The sequence below is a fragment of the Hippopotamus amphibius genome, chromosome 15 (assembly GCF_030028045.1).
Source record: "Hippopotamus amphibius kiboko isolate mHipAmp2 chromosome 15, mHipAmp2.hap2, whole genome shotgun sequence".
Taxonomy (NCBI): domain Eukaryota; kingdom Metazoa; phylum Chordata; class Mammalia; order Artiodactyla; family Hippopotamidae; genus Hippopotamus; species Hippopotamus amphibius.
The window spans coordinates 28460159-28475205 of record NC_080200.1 but is presented as its reverse complement, the minus strand read 5'-3'; the positions used below and the strand labels follow the sequence as shown (position 1 = coordinate 28475205).

Sequence of the window (15047 nt, the reverse complement as noted above, 5' to 3'; positions counted from 1 at the left end):
GTGACCTGTTTATTTCCTTCCTTTTGTTCCTGTGTTCTGAAATATCACAACAAAGTGTCTTGGATCTCTTTTCATTTAGTGTTGATTTCAGTCTCGTTAATTATGACCTTCAAGTCTGGGATGTTTTCTTGAATTACTTTTTTATAGATTTCTTTTTGTTTCTCTAGCCTCTCTGTTATTCAGAGGTGAAGCTGCTGGGGGGTATTGCTCAGGCGTAGAGCATTTGACTGCAGAGGTGAAGCTGCTGGAATGGCCTGTCATTTCTTAAACTTTCTATTGTTCATTTTATCTTTTTGCTCTACTAATTGGGAGATTTCTTCAATTTTCTCTCCCAACCTGTCTACTACCAAGATTTTTCATTTCTGCCAAATTATTTAATTTCCAAGAGCTCTTTTTCTGGCTCTGGATAGATAGATAGATAGATAGATAGATAGATAGATAGATAGATAGATAGATAGATAGATAGATGGATGATAGATAGATAGATGATAGATGATAGATGATAGATAGATAGATGATAGATAGATAGATAGATAGATAGATAGATAGATAGAGATAGATGATAGGTATAGATAGATGATAGAGATAGATATATAGATATGTATATATATTTTTAAATACATACAATATTTTTAATTAACTAAAGTCCATATTTTATTCATATCTCCTTAATTTGTATCTAATTCCCTTTTCCTATTCAAGGACATCACATGTCTCCTTGTGCTCCTTCTGGCTGTGACAGTTTCTCAGACTTTCCTTGTTTTTGATTACCTTGACAGTTTTAAGGACTATTGGTAGGTATTTCATATTGATAGACTGTCCTACATTTGGATTTGTCTGGTGTTGGTCTTATGGTTAAACTGGTGCTCTGTGTTTTGGGGAGAAAGACCGCAGAAGTAAAATGCCATTCTCATCACCTCATATCAAGGGCACATATTTTCAACAAGTGTTATCACTGTCATGTTCACCATGGTCACCTGACTGAAGCAGTGTTTGTCAGGGACCCTATTTTTCCCCCCCTTTCCATCTGAATTCTTTGGAAGGAAGCCACTATGCCTATACCACACTTAAAGAGTAGGGAGTTTGTCTGTTCTTCCCCACTTTTTTTGTTAAATCATTTATTTCTCTTACTATGAAACTAATGGATTTTTAAAATATATTTATTTACTTATTTAATTTGTTGATTGGCTGTGTTGGATCTTTTTTGTTGCACACGGGCTTTCTCTAGTTGTGGTGAGCAGGGATTACTCTTCATTGTGGTGCACAGGCTCCTCATTGCAGTGGCCTCTCTTGTTGCAGAGCACGGGTTCTAGGCGTGTGGGCTTCACTAGTTGCGGCACACGGGCTCAATAGTTGTGGCCCACAGGCTCTAGAGCACAGGCTCAATAGTTGTGGCACACGGGCTTAGTTGCTCTGCAGCATGTGGGATCTTCCCAGAGCAGGCTCGAACCCATGTCCCCTGAATTGGCAGGCGGATTCTTAACCACTGCGCCACCTAAGTCCCCTAATGGATATTTTATACTTTGAGTCATAACCCAGTACCATGTTACTTATTTTGTTCGAATTGTTCCAGCTATGGCTATTGGGAGCTCTTTCAGTTGGCTCCTGGGACATGCCCCCTCATTTGTGTGTGTTACTCTGTAAGCACTTCCCTTCTTGCGCTACAACCTGCTCTAGGCTCATCTTGTATATTCCCCGCCCCTGCCCTAGAATCAGCCATTGCTCCAAGGATCCCTGGTTTCCTTTATCTGAGAATGGCCTTAGAAAACAAGACCTGGGCTCTGGGTGTGTTTTTACTCCTAGGATGTCATTGCTTCTAGGCCATCTCAGCTGAGAGAGCAAGATATAATCTGTGGGCTGAATTTTTTTTCATGGTGGTTCTTGTTTCAAGGATGCAATGTTTTTTCATACTCTCTGAAGTCTGCAATAATTTTTTTTTTCTTTTGGAATTTCCTTCTCTATATGGTCTCTGTTCCTTTCAAGTTGCAGTTTTCTGTTTGATTGTCTTAGTTTTCTTTGCCATGTGACCTTGGGCTGTCCAGTCAGATTCAAGGTAGGTGGAAAGTCCTGAGCACACAGTGCGGCTTATCTTGATGCCGAGATACACTGCCGGTCAGTCTGAAAGGGGGCTTGTGGGGGGATGGAGGTCAGGCCTTTCCTCTAGGCTTCAGGGCTGGTAAGACTTCCAGAGAAGAACTTTCCAGTCCCTTGCCTTTGAGCAAGGGTCTAGTGGCTGGTGCTCTGCGAGATACCTGGAAGAGGAGGGCTGAGGGTCACTCTATTCAGCATTTAGTCTTACAGCTCCCATGCCTTCAGCCATGCCCCCAGCTCAGACACTCTGTTGCTTATCACCAGAGAATAAAACCCAGACGTCTGCCTTTCCCAACTGTTTTCTGCCCTTTCTCCTGCCATGTCCTCACATGAGCCTGACTGACCAGCACAGGGGTGGCAGTCCTGCAAGGGGGAGCAATCAGAGTCCTCCGACTGCCCTTAGGTGGTGGAAGAGCAGAAGGTGACATGGGGAGAAGGGAGCTGACAGAGGAATGGGATGGGATAGAGAGCCTGCCTCTGGCTTCCAAGGCCTCAGCCTGGCTCTCACACCTGCAGTACTGAGATCAGCTCTACCCCTGCTCTCCCTCAGGTGCAACAATGCAGGAAATTCCCCCAAATTGTCCCCATTGGTTTAAGTGCAGTGTGGCTTTCTATAACACACAACTAAAACAGTATTGACTTGAACCCTCTGGCACATCTCTGGTCCTGGTAAGGGCTGGGGAGAAGAGAGAGGAGGGGTTAGCAGAGTGGGGGGAGCACAGGCAAAGTGGTGGTGTGGGGGGCAAAAGCAGCCATGCATTTGGTGCTTCTCTCCTTGAGTCCTTACGGCACCCCCATCAGCTTGGGGTCTCCACCGATGGCCAGCTCCCCGTGGAACTGAGCCTCTAAAAAGCTAATCTGTCGCCCCGAGGAGCACAACTAAGTGGAGAGCCTGACTGGAACCCAGGTGAAGAGGCCCACGTGAGGTGGGCAGGTGGGCAGGGTCTGCTCTGCTGGCTGCAGCGTCAAGGGCAGGGGAGGGCAGCCAGAAACAGGCTCTAAAGAGCCTCGGCAAAAGCGTGAGCAGGCCCAGGGCAGAAGTCCCCAGCCAAAAACCAAGCCACGTTTTCCTCTCTGATTAATCCCCCTCTCTCACCCCTACATCCTACCTCTAAGACCTGACAATTCCGCCTCTTAAACAGTTTTTTGTATCCCTTTACATCGTTTGTTTTGTATAACTTACACACATTAAAAGCCATCCTTTCTTATGTGTACAGTTCTGAGTTTTGACACATGTATAGTGGTGTGAAGGCCACCATAATTATAATACAAATAGAGTATACCCATCATCCGCAAAAATTCACTCGTGGCTCCCGGGAGTCATTCCCCTCCCCACCACTTGACCTTTGGCAATCACTGTGGTGACTCTGCTTTTTCCATAAGTTCATTTAAATGGAATCATAGGTGGTCTTATGCTTGGCTTCTTTTACTTACCATGTTCTTAGTACTTATCCATGTTGTGCACTTGGTACCAGGCCAGTCCTTTCTGTTGTCTGGTAATATCCTACTGCACGGATGTACCACAGTTTGTCTTTCCTTCACTGAATTATGGACACGTGGGTTGTTTCTAGTTTTAAACTGTTTTGAATAAAGGTGCTATGAACATTCACGTGAGCTCTTTGTGTGAACAGGCTTTTATTTCTCTTGGGCATATATCCAGGAATGGGATTGCTGGGTGATATGACAGGTATACGTTTAACGTTATTAGATACTATCAAACTCTTTTCCAAAGTGGATAAATCACTTTGCTTTTACACCAGCAGATATGGGAGTTTCATTCGCTCCACATCATCACCAACACTTGCTACTGTGTTTTTTAATACAGCCGTCCTAGTGGGGTGTGTAGTGATAGTGAGTTGTAATTTAATTTGCATTTCCCTGAAGTCTTGAAACAGTTTTAAAATCGGTTCCTTCCTTTTGACACCTGCTGCCTTGGCCCCGGGCCAGACCTCATCTTTTCTTACAAGGGCCTTTGCAGTAGCTCCCTAATTGGTCCTGTGATGTTAAGCCCCTCATCCCTGAAACTTCAGGTGCCCTAGTGATCTTTCCAAAATAAACATCTAATCACACTGCTCACTTCCTTTCTTAACACACCACAAGAGCTGCCCTTTACCTTCACAGCCAGGTCTCCACCTTGCAATGCCCCAAGGTCTAGCAGGTAAGGGATGAGTGAAGTTGCAGGCAGCTGTGAGTAATAGGGAGTTGTGGAGACTGTGGTGAACTAGGGGTCTCACCCAAAGGGTCGGCTCCCACTCAGTTCCAGCTGACCACTATGGGAATGTGGGTCCCACGTTGCCAGAGCTTTAACTACTCAAGAGAAACCAGCAACTGAGTTTTCAAGGTGAAAGCTCCCAATTTTTAAATGTCGGCAACTAAAAAACTTAAAAAACAAAGAAACAAACAACTCTCAGGGTTAAACGAGGCATATCAGTGAGCTGAAGCTAGATTATGCACCTCCAGTCAGCTGTGCTAATCCACCCACCTCAGAGGCCTCATAACTCTCCAGTACCCGCCTCCATCTCCAACAACACTAGGTGATGTGTGGCTCCCTGAACACAGCATGCAGGTCCACACTTCTGAACCTCTGGGTCTGAGTGCCCTTTCTGCCTAAAACACTGGCCCAACATGTTCCTGCTGGTTTTCCAGCCTCAGCTGGGACTTCCTCCTGTCCAGGAGTCCTTCCTCAACTGCTTCTCCCCATCTGGCAAGCTAGATCAGCTGTCAGGGCTCATGTGTCCCCCCTCCCCCACCCTTGCAGTTCTCACCACACTTGTGGTAGGATCTTCTCACTTGTTGGCCTGAACTGGCATTCTGTGCTCTCTTCCAAGCACAGACCAGCTCCCCGCCCCCCACCCTATCACCTCAGCTCTGTGTCCATAAATGTTCGCTGTACTTCATAAGCCAGAAAGAAAAAAAAAACCAGAATCTTTTCAGAAAACTCAGCATGAAATGCATATAGGTGTGTATGTGTGTACAATGATTTTTGGTACTCACTTTCCGAGGGGTGAGTGCTACAAAGTCAGGGCTGGAGTGTATCTGAGAATGAGTGCTCCTTTGTAAAACCGCAGTTCTGACAACCAGACCTCATTAGTTTCCCATAATCCTTGATGGTGGCAATTTTTGCTGTTTTCTGTTGTGCACCCCCAGGTGGGTGTACCGTTGGGTGTGGGCAGGAGCCTGTCAGGTGAGCCCTCCTCAATGCAGGCAACACTCAGGAGCTACAATTTCAAGCAGGGATGGACCGTACTCAGTTTTAGAAAACTTGTTCTGGTAGCCAAGGTGGGCGTGGCCTAAGGGGGACACTGTACCTGGATCCCTTCCTCCACCCTAACCCTCTTCTGTGGTCCTGGTGCCCCCAGCCTGGCCCTGGGTCACAGGCTTGCCACACTCCCCAAATTCTGCCACCCTGTTCCGTGCCCCTCGGCCCCTTAACTTCCCGCTCTGCAGTCCTGCTCCTTCCCCTCAGTTTGGCCCCTGCCCTGGCCACCCTGTGAGGGCTATCCCTCCTTCACAGTCCACCAGTCTCCCCATCCCCAAAGTCCAATTCCCCCACCCCATCCGCGGACCTCTGAGCCTTTCCCCAATGTGTCCAGCCTCCTTGCCTCACTTCCAGCTTTGCTCATCCAAACCCGGATCTGACAACACCTCTCCCATCATTTTGCATGACTCCAGACCTGCTGGAAGCAGACCCAGAGGCCTGTGGGAGATGCCTCGGAAGGTCACTGTCAACAAACCCCAGGTCCTGGGGGCCCCCAGCACTGTAGTCCCTTCCGTGCATTGACGACTTCGCCATGCTCCTCTGAGACAGAGGCTTGAACTCTGCTCCAGGCGCACCAGCCTGTCTTCTCTTCCCCGCGTTGAGTGACCTGCAGGGAACTGTGTCTGCACACGGCCATCTCCTCGCATCCCCCTCCCCCACTGCTGGCAGCACCCCTACAAATTCTATCACAGCGAGCAGAGGCATCCAAGGTCCCCTCCCCCCGTCCCCACTCGCTAGCCGCCTCAGCCCCCCGGTCCTGGACGCCAAGGCCGCAGCTTCCCCTCGCCCTCACCCTGGGCTTCCCCCGAGATGGGCCGGCTCCGTCTCCCTCCAGGCCGACTCGCCGCCGCCAGCCTGCACCGGCAGCCCAGTAGCGGCCCGGCTTTCGGTCAAGCCAGCCCGCCCCCTTCACCGCCTCCCGGCTCCGGGTTCGGCCGCGGCGCCACGGGCCCCGGTGCGGGACAGCGAGCTCAGCGAGCGCGCCGAGCGGGGCCTGCGTCAGTACCGCGCTGACCCGAGCCGCTGCGCGGCACCCGAACCCGGCACTGAGCGCCCTGGCTCCGCCCCCCGCCCCGCCCAGGCCGCCCGGCCGGCGTCCGCCCCTGCCCCGCTCGCGCGATTGGCCGCGCCCGTGAGGTTTGCTGCGCGCTGATTGGTCGACGCGCGGGTCGCTCAGGCCGGGCGCCGCGGCGGCGGCGGCGGAGGAGAAGAGAGCCAGACCGGAAGGGCCCTCAGCGCCCCGGCGCCCCTCACACCCACTGCGGCGGTGGCGGTGGCGGCGGCGGCGGCGGCGGCGGCGGGGCGGAGCGGGGCGGGGCGGCCGGCCGAGCCGGGGCAGCGGAGCCGCCAGCGCGCAGCGCCGCCAGTCCGCCCGCCTGCCTTCTCCCATCGGCGCGGCGGCGGGGAGGCGAGGTGAGCGCGGCGGGTGGGTTAGGCCCCGCGGGGACTCCCGGCCGAGCCTCGCCGCGGGGGGCAGGCGGGAGGCCCTCGCCGCCAGGGTCCGCGGCGGCGGCAGGCGGCGCGGGGCGGGCGGCGGGCGGACCGGCTTGCGTGGGGCCGACCGCGGTCTGCGGGGCGTGGCGACCCGGGTCGCAGCCCCTTGTGCTCAGGGCTGCCGCAGTCACTCCTCGCTCGCGGCTGTCAGCACCTCAGCGTGGAGGGCCCGCTGCCTAGTGGGGCCCCGGCAGACCCGCCGCGGGGTCTGCGGGCGCCACCCCCCGCCCCCGCCCCGCCCCCACCCCCGATTGTTGGGCACACTGCTGCACCCCCGCTCCGGGATGGTCATAAGACTGGGATCTGGTGCCTGCGACCTTGGCAAAGGCACTGACCCTCGCTGTTCCTCGGTTTTCCCCTTGCCAGAGTGGGGGAAATGTCTTCCCTTTTGGACACTGTTGTTGTTAGGCTATATAAATGTTTGTGAAAGCGCCTGGGCAGGAGCCCAGTGCACGATTTTGAAGAATTGGGCGGGATACCGCCCCTTGCTGGTTCGAATATGGCAGGAACCCCCTCCCCATCATCCCAGAGCTTCCCATCCTCACGGTCCTCCAGTGCCTTGTCATGGCAAACTCAGTGCCCAGCAACGCCAGAGCGGGCCCTGCGCAACCCACCCCAACCCCTTCCCCAACCGAGCACTGTTCTCCTATCCCGCCCATCTTACTTGCCTTGAACTTTCACTCTTATCTACCTCAGGACCTTTGCACCTGCTGTGTCCAGTGATTGGCGTTGTCTCCTGGATCTTTGCACAGCTGGCACCTTCTGGTACTTCTGGCCAGATGTCTCACTTTACACGATGCCTTCCTTGAGCACCCTTTCTTCCCTTAGTCACTCTATCTCATTATGTCGTTTAATTTTTTTCCTAGTATCTGGTTTGAAACTATTCTATTGATTTGCCCGTTTATTTTCTGTCTCTCCCACTAGGATGTAGCTTTATGAAAACAGGTAGTTGTCTGATTTGTCTACTGCTTTATCCCCCGTGCTTAGAAAGCACACAGTAAGTACTCTAATATCAGTTCAGTGAATGAATGAATGACCCTGCCCGTCTGTTGCCTCTGCTTTATCTGTTTGTTTAATGATTTCTGACTGACTTGTGAAACTTGTGTGCAGGTGGAAGCTTGCTTTCATTTTGTGAAACATTTTAATGTTCTTGACCCCTTTATTTGGTAACTGTCAGAACAAGCTGTGATATAAAATCTTACATTTTTATACTATTTTAGCTCTAACTTCCTTCCACACATTCAGGAGACATTTACTGAATTCTGCATTATCTAGGTCAGGCTTTTGGCTCGGCCCTGGGGACACAAAGGCAATAGCAACAGGGTCTCTTCCTTCACAGAGTCCAGGATCCCAGTGGAGACGTCAGACGTAGACAGTGCTAGGACAGCTTGCTGTAGAGGAGGGGCTGTGCCGTGGAAATTTTGAGGAGGTGATGGGTGCTGCTGGAGTTGAGCCTTGCATGGTGATGAGAAACTCATCAGGTGGGGGAGGCAAGGGGTGGGAAAGGGCAGGGGGAAGGAAGAACTTTAGCCCAATGTGGGTCAGAAGCAGCCTGTGGGGCCAGGTGTAAGAGCTTGGAGTAGTAGGGACCCTGGAGAACCAGACCCAGCTTACCCAGCAATTTTTAGAAAGAAGTCAGAACTCGACATTTGTATTTACACTCTCTTAGTTTTTAAATGTTGGCAGTAGCTAATTTTAAAATGTTTTAAATGCTGTGAACCAAGCAAAATACAGGCCTCATTCAGCTTTGTTGATTGTCAACCTCCAGGGCAGGTTGTATAGGAGGGAAGAGTTGCAATGAGCTGGAAAGGTAGCCCAAGGCGAGAGGAGCTAGGCCCTGTTTGTCCAGGTACTCTTTCTTTAATTGTCACTGGAGCCCTATGATAGCAGCTATGAAGCCCATTTATGCAGAGGAGGAAACAGAGGTTCCCAGAGTTTCAGCAGTCTGTTTCATAGCAAGCCCCTGGCAAGTGAAGTTTGAACCCAGGTCTCCCCCAGACTAGCTTTCTTTCCTGGGTCCCTCAGCTCTCAGTATTCTCTTTTGGCTCTTCGTTTGTTCTGGAAGAGCAACATCCAGTCTAGATAGTGTTTGCCTTCATTTAACCCTCTTTTTTTTTCCTTCTAAAGGATCCTGCAGGGTTAAAAATAATCCTGTTTTGGCATAGTCTTCCCGAAGAGCTTTGATTCTCCTGGGTCCCCTGAGGAGAATCCATTCCTGAGGATTTAATTTTCAGGATGCCATTTTGATTTGTTGACAGATTAAAATGTGTTTATTTGTCCTCCCTAAATAAATGTTAGAGGGTATGCCTCAATTTGTCTATTTAAAATAACATTTCTTAATTTTCTGGATAGAGAAAAGTGCCAGATGAAGCAGTTAATAGCAAGTAAACCAATTTATTTCATGATGCATAAGGTAAAACAAAACCACATTTTTTTTCTTAACACTACTGATTTGGCAGGAAGGTAGCTATTTCTAATCTAATCTAAATTTCTATTTCTAGTTTTAACTGGTGTAGTTATACTTGGTTAAGAGGGTGACATTTTTACATAATTTTCCTTAAGAATTATTAAATTTGTATTTGGCCTTTTGTGATTATATGAACTAGTTTCAACACTAGTCTTTATCTTAGCTGTTTATTATGAGAATTTCAAACAGATATGAAAGTAGACAGAGTAGTATCTGGCTTCAGCAATAACCAACTGGTGGCCAGTCTTGTTCATCCCTAACCCCATCCATACACCTCAACCCCCCCCACCCCCATAATTTTCAAGTAAATCCTAACTATCATGTCATTTCATCCATGAATTTTTCAGTTTATGTCTCTGAAAGATAAGGATTCTTTTAAACTCGGAAAAGCAATAATTCCTTAATATCATCAAATAGCCAGTCAGCATTCAAATTTCCAGTTGTTTCATAAATTTTATAGTTTCTTTAGTAGTTTCTTCATTGGAATCAGGGTCCAGATAAGGTCCACATATTGCGATTGGTTGATATGTCTTTAAATTTCTCTTAATCGGTAGACACTCCCCCCCCCATTTCTGTTTTTCTTTTCCTTGCAGTTTATTTGTTGAAGCAATAGCATTTCAGTTATTGGGATTTTACTGATTATACCCCTGCAGTGGGATTTCTTGTGTTTCCTCTGTATTTCTTAAAAGTTTGTAGCTGGATCTACAGATCCAGGACGCCTTCTTAGTGGGGTGTGCGCTTCCTCTAGAGGCAAGTAGTCCTAGTTGGCTCACACTGTGATGCTCAGTGCCCAGACCCATTGATTCATTAAGATGGCATATTATTTGGGGGACAAGTTTGTATATCTTTTGCCTAGCAAGAATTCACTTTTTAAAAAGGACTGTGGACCTTTCCAGATTTTATATTGGCCTTTGGATTGTCAGTTAAAATATTTTTAACTGATGCCTCAAATCCTCTTTAGAAAATGTTGGGGTGTAAATAAATAGATATAAAAATAATGAGCATGAGTAGTCCTCATTTTAGCATAGGAATTCCTTACAGCTAAGGAAATTTACCAACATTTGAAGGTGAACTTCAACAAATTTGATTTTAATTAATGTTGTTTGGTTTCTTGGTTTGTTTTTTTGGTTTTGGATTCTATAAAATATTCCACTCCTTTTTTTACCCCCAGCTAATTTTACCTTAGAACCTTTCTTTAAGCAAAGACTACATACTCCGAAACATTTCAGGAATTGTGAAAATAGATTCTAAAGATGTATGGATTACAAATGAGGTTGTTTTTTTCCCCTTAAAAGCGAGGCATTAATATTAACTCTCTTTATGTTGAATAGGTTCTTGCCTGTTGTGGAGCTGTTATTCGAAGTATTTCTGTAACTGAATTATTTGACTATTAGGAGAATGAACAGGGTGAAAACCACCTGTTAGTTTGTCTTTCCATAGGCTAGCATAGGGGGGCTTGTTTTAAAAACATGTTTTTTTTTTAGAACAATTTATTTAAAAAAATATCTCCACTCCTCTATGATGATTCTAAGAGAAAAAATAATTGTGAATTATTGCTTTTAAAATAACACCTTTTCTTTAAATATATATATATTTATATATATACACGCATATGCATACACACGCATATGCATACACACACATATTTTTACAAAACTGTAAATGATTTAATTTGTTAGACTACTTAAATATTGTGTATCTAAACTGATGCTGCCACTAGTTTGATTTCATTGTATCTAAGCATGAGGGTGCAACCCAGGTAGTAAATCCCCCAGCTCTGATTCTGGAATCAAATCTGTTTTTCCAGTTCTTAATTCTCAGAAACATAGCTACTGTTATATGTTGTAAAGTGGATGTCTTCAAACATTTGCTGAAACATTATCTGCCTGCCACACCCTAGAATGAAAAGTAAATTCTGTGCATTGCCTCCTGTCTACTGTATCTTTCACTGAGGTACTCACCAGTATTAACCATGTCATCAGTTCTTGCACTTACCAGATTTTAGTTCAGATTTTCAGAATGTAGACATTTGTTTGGGATAAGTAGAAGGGGTGTGGTAATATCTGTCCTAAGGTCAGCTGATGTTGAGACCTTGTGCTGTGCTGGGGACTGTGGTAGTTGTCCTCTGAGGTTGATTCTGCAGTTATTCTCGCTCTACAGATGAGTGTAATCACTTGCCCAAGTTCACTCACCCAGATAAAGGGCAGACCCACTGCCCTCTGACTCCAGAGTCCTAATCTTAACCATTGCACCAAGCTGCCTTACCACATTTACTCTCCCACTTAGTTTTGCCTTAACACATATTTACTGGACACCCACTGTGTACTGAATGAGTAGAGGATTGAGAAATAGATCAGACACATTTTCTGCCCTTGAGAAGCTCACAGAGTAGAAGTAGAGATAGACTTGCAGTGCAAATGAATACAGGTTGTGGTGCCAAAAAAGGGGCATGCCTGGCACAGTTCGAAAGCAAAGTCTGTAGAGGAAAACTTGGAGGAGAAGCAAGTGCTTGCACTAGACTTTGGAGGATGAAGTTTGGCCAGGGGAGCAAAAGGGGGAGGGAAGTCATTTCAGGCAGATGGGACAGCTCAGGCAGAGACCTGAAGGTGTGCAGTAGCTGGGCTCTGCTGCTCCCAGGTGGTTTGATAGTGCCTGAGAGTGGGTCAGAGGCCCTCCAGAACTCCTCTGCTCTTCTAAGGATTAGAATTTTACTCTCAAGGCAGTCAGTCACTATTGAAGGAATTTAAATGGGAGAGCAGTATGATCACTGCATATTTTCAACAAATCTTTTTTAATTCCTTATTTTGAAATAATTATAGATTCACAAGAGGTTGCAAAAATAGTACAGAGAGGTCCTGTGCACCTTTCACCCACTTTCCCCCCATGGCTGTATATTTATATACCTATAGTACAATATCAGAACCAGACAGTTAGCATTGGCACAAAGCTTGTACAGTTCTGTGTCATTCTACCACATGTGGAGGTTCACATACCACCACCATCACCATCAAGATACAGAACCATTTCATCATCCCACACCCCTTGTACTACCCCTTTATAACCACATCCCCCCCCCCACCTTGCCCCCCACCATCCATAACCCCTGGCAACCACAAATCTGTTCTATCTCTACAGTTTTTTCATTTCAAGAATTTGTATAAATGGAATTATGCACTATGGACCTTTTGAAATTGGCTTTTATCACTAAAATTGTCACTAAAATTTCATAATACCCTTATGACCCACCCAGTTTGTTGTGTGTGTCCGCAGTTTGATCACTTTTATTGTCGGATGGTGGTCCACGGTGTGGATGTACAGCAGTTGGTTTAACCATTCACCCCCTGAAGGACATCTGGATTGTTTCCAGTTTTGAACTATTACAAATACAGCTGCTGTGAGCATTCACATAAAGGTTTTCATGTGGACAGATCTTTCTTTCTAATGTAGCATGTGTACAGTGGTTTGCAGGTATCAGGAATGGAGGCTGGGCGAGCACTTGGACTGTTGGTGTGTCTGGGGAGCAGTGAGGCCTTTCCTCACAACACTGGGCACTGGGGCTGGAGGTAGGGAGACTGACGACTACAAGGGGCCGGCAGGAGGAATCCTTGCTGTGTCCTTAGCATCCAGCTGGGAGTGACGTGATGTCAAGAACTGATGTTCAGAAGAATGGCCCTGAGATGCTGTGAGGTTTTCGGTTATCTAAGGAAGAGGAAGGTGTTGTGCTGTGCTATTTTTAATACGAATTAAAGTAGGTAAGAAGAACAATTTGATTAAAACTTTCAGCGGCAAGCATTGAAACAAAGAGGGTGATTGTGAAAATCTGCTTTTAATCACAGCAGTCAATTAATTTAAATATTGAATGTGCTGGGTGTTTACTGTGGTTAAAGGTCTGACTCTGTGGATCACTGAGTTATCTTCCTCGTCAGAAGAAAAGTGTCATGGTGGGGTGAAGCCAGCAGGATGGGATGTGAAAGTCTGTGTTATGCTGGCCTGGTCCTGACTAGCCCTTGGACAACCACTTTACTTCCTAAGCAAAATTAGAAATATTATAGTACTCTATTGGGAAGAACACGGATATTGTGCACCTCAATTCAAATCCAAGCCGTGCCGCTTTCCAGCTGAGAATCTGGGCAAGTTCCTTACTGTTTTCAAGTTGTTTTCTCATTTTCAGAGTGAGGATAGTACTGCGTACCTCACAGGCTGTTAGGAGAACGTTTATAACTGTGTACTCAGAGCCCGGCCCACTTGCCTTCCTGCCTTCAATCTCATTTGCCTCAAACCCGTTCTCTATAAACGTGTCAGAGTGAGTTTTTAAAATGTGAAATATGTGCATAGGTTAAAAAAAAAAAAAGAACAGAAAGTTATAATGGCAAGAATGAAAGTCTCATTTCCCACTGTTTCTCTGCACTTGCTAGCATATTGTGGGGCGGGGGGGGCTGGAGGGGGGTGCATGTGTTTGTGTATTTTTCCATACGTTGGCATTTACTGTATGCACTCTTCTTTAAGTTGCTTTATTTACTTATATAGCTTATACGTCTTTCCATGTCAGTGCATAAAGTCAGTGCGTTGTTTTTAATGGCTTTGTTATACTTTTATGCCATAATTTATTCAGTCATTCCAAGGGTACTTTTTAGGTTACTTATAGTTTTTTTCCTGTTACAAGCAGTGCTACAAACATCCTTGCACGAGTACCTTTGAATATTTGTACATGTATATTTGTCAGATGCACTTATAGAATTGTAGTTGCCAGGTTAGGAGTCATGTGCATTTAAATTTTTCCTTAGGTATTACCTATTTTACTTCCAAAAAATGTTTTACCAGTTTACAGTTCTCACCAGCATATGTGAAAGTACCTGTTTCATCATAAGTAGGTTGATGCTTAACTTGCACGTAGGTCTTGACTCCTCCTGGAAGCCTTCCTTTACATGCAGCTCTCACTCACACATTCCACTTGTTCTCTCTCTCTGCCCTCTGGATACCACTCTGCTGGGCTTCTGCCGTGCAGCTTGTGCGTACCCCTAGGACACTTCCTACATGGTGTGATAATTACGCAGTTGGTGGTTTGAGGGAAGGGACTGTCTGATGAGTACTCCATTGACAACCCCTACCTCATGCTTGGCGCACAGGAGCCCATCAGGAAATGTTTGTTGGGAGAACTCAGCCCCACACGACTCGGATTGTATGTTCTTTCCAGCTTTAAAATTTTATAACTGTGTACAGCTGTAGTTAGAGCTAATATTTTTATTTAGAAAAATTAATCAGATTTAGTATTATATTTACAGTACATGTATTGCTTATATTTAGAATACTAGAAGTACAGAAAGAAACATTTTAAAGCATTTCTTACTCTAGGCTTTAAACAGGTAGGAATGTTCCTCCTGCCCAATGTTTATTTATAGAGTGGGTAGATTTTACAGGTCAGATTTTCGATTGGAGCATTTCATTTAACAAGCATTCATTGAAGCAGTATGGTAAGTGGGGAGGGTGTGAACGTGAGTCAGGTGCCTTTAGCAAAGGCCGTGCTGATTCCTAACCTCAAGACATGCACTCACCATACTCAGGTCTATAGGAGCAGAGTGTGTCCCCTTAGGAGCCTTTTCAGTAGGTCATTGGTGGGCATTGAACACTTTCGTATGAGAGGGAAGACAGGCCCTCCGTGCTTTTGAGGAGCTCCTGGCCTGTGGAGGGAGGCAGAGGCAGACCTGCAGAAGCCGAGTGACTGTGCAGAATGGTGGG

The 15047-nt window shown here is 46.6% G+C and overlaps 1 protein-coding gene and 1 long non-coding RNA gene across 4 annotated transcripts in view; one reads left to right on the top strand and one right to left on the bottom strand.

Annotated features, from left to right (window-relative positions):
- Positions 1–1193: 1193 nt before the first annotated feature.
- Positions 1194–6341, bottom strand: LOC130836142 (uncharacterized). The gene is made up of 3 exons (XR_009049128.1): positions 6144–6341; positions 5086–5309; positions 1194–2252 (listed from the first exon to the last, which is right to left on the bottom strand). It is a non-coding gene; the product is annotated as an uncharacterized LOC130836142 (long non-coding RNA).
- A 265-nt stretch (positions 6342–6606) lies between these two features.
- Positions 6607–15047, top strand: part of MAPK9 (mitogen-activated protein kinase 9) — a 51671-nt gene continuing 43230 nt past the window's right edge. For all 3 annotated transcript variants that reach the window (XM_057708154.1, XM_057708155.1, XM_057708156.1), the window contains exon 1: positions 6607–6763. The gene's annotated coding sequence lies outside the window, so the exon portion shown is untranslated. The remainder of the gene's footprint in view (positions 6764–15047) is intronic.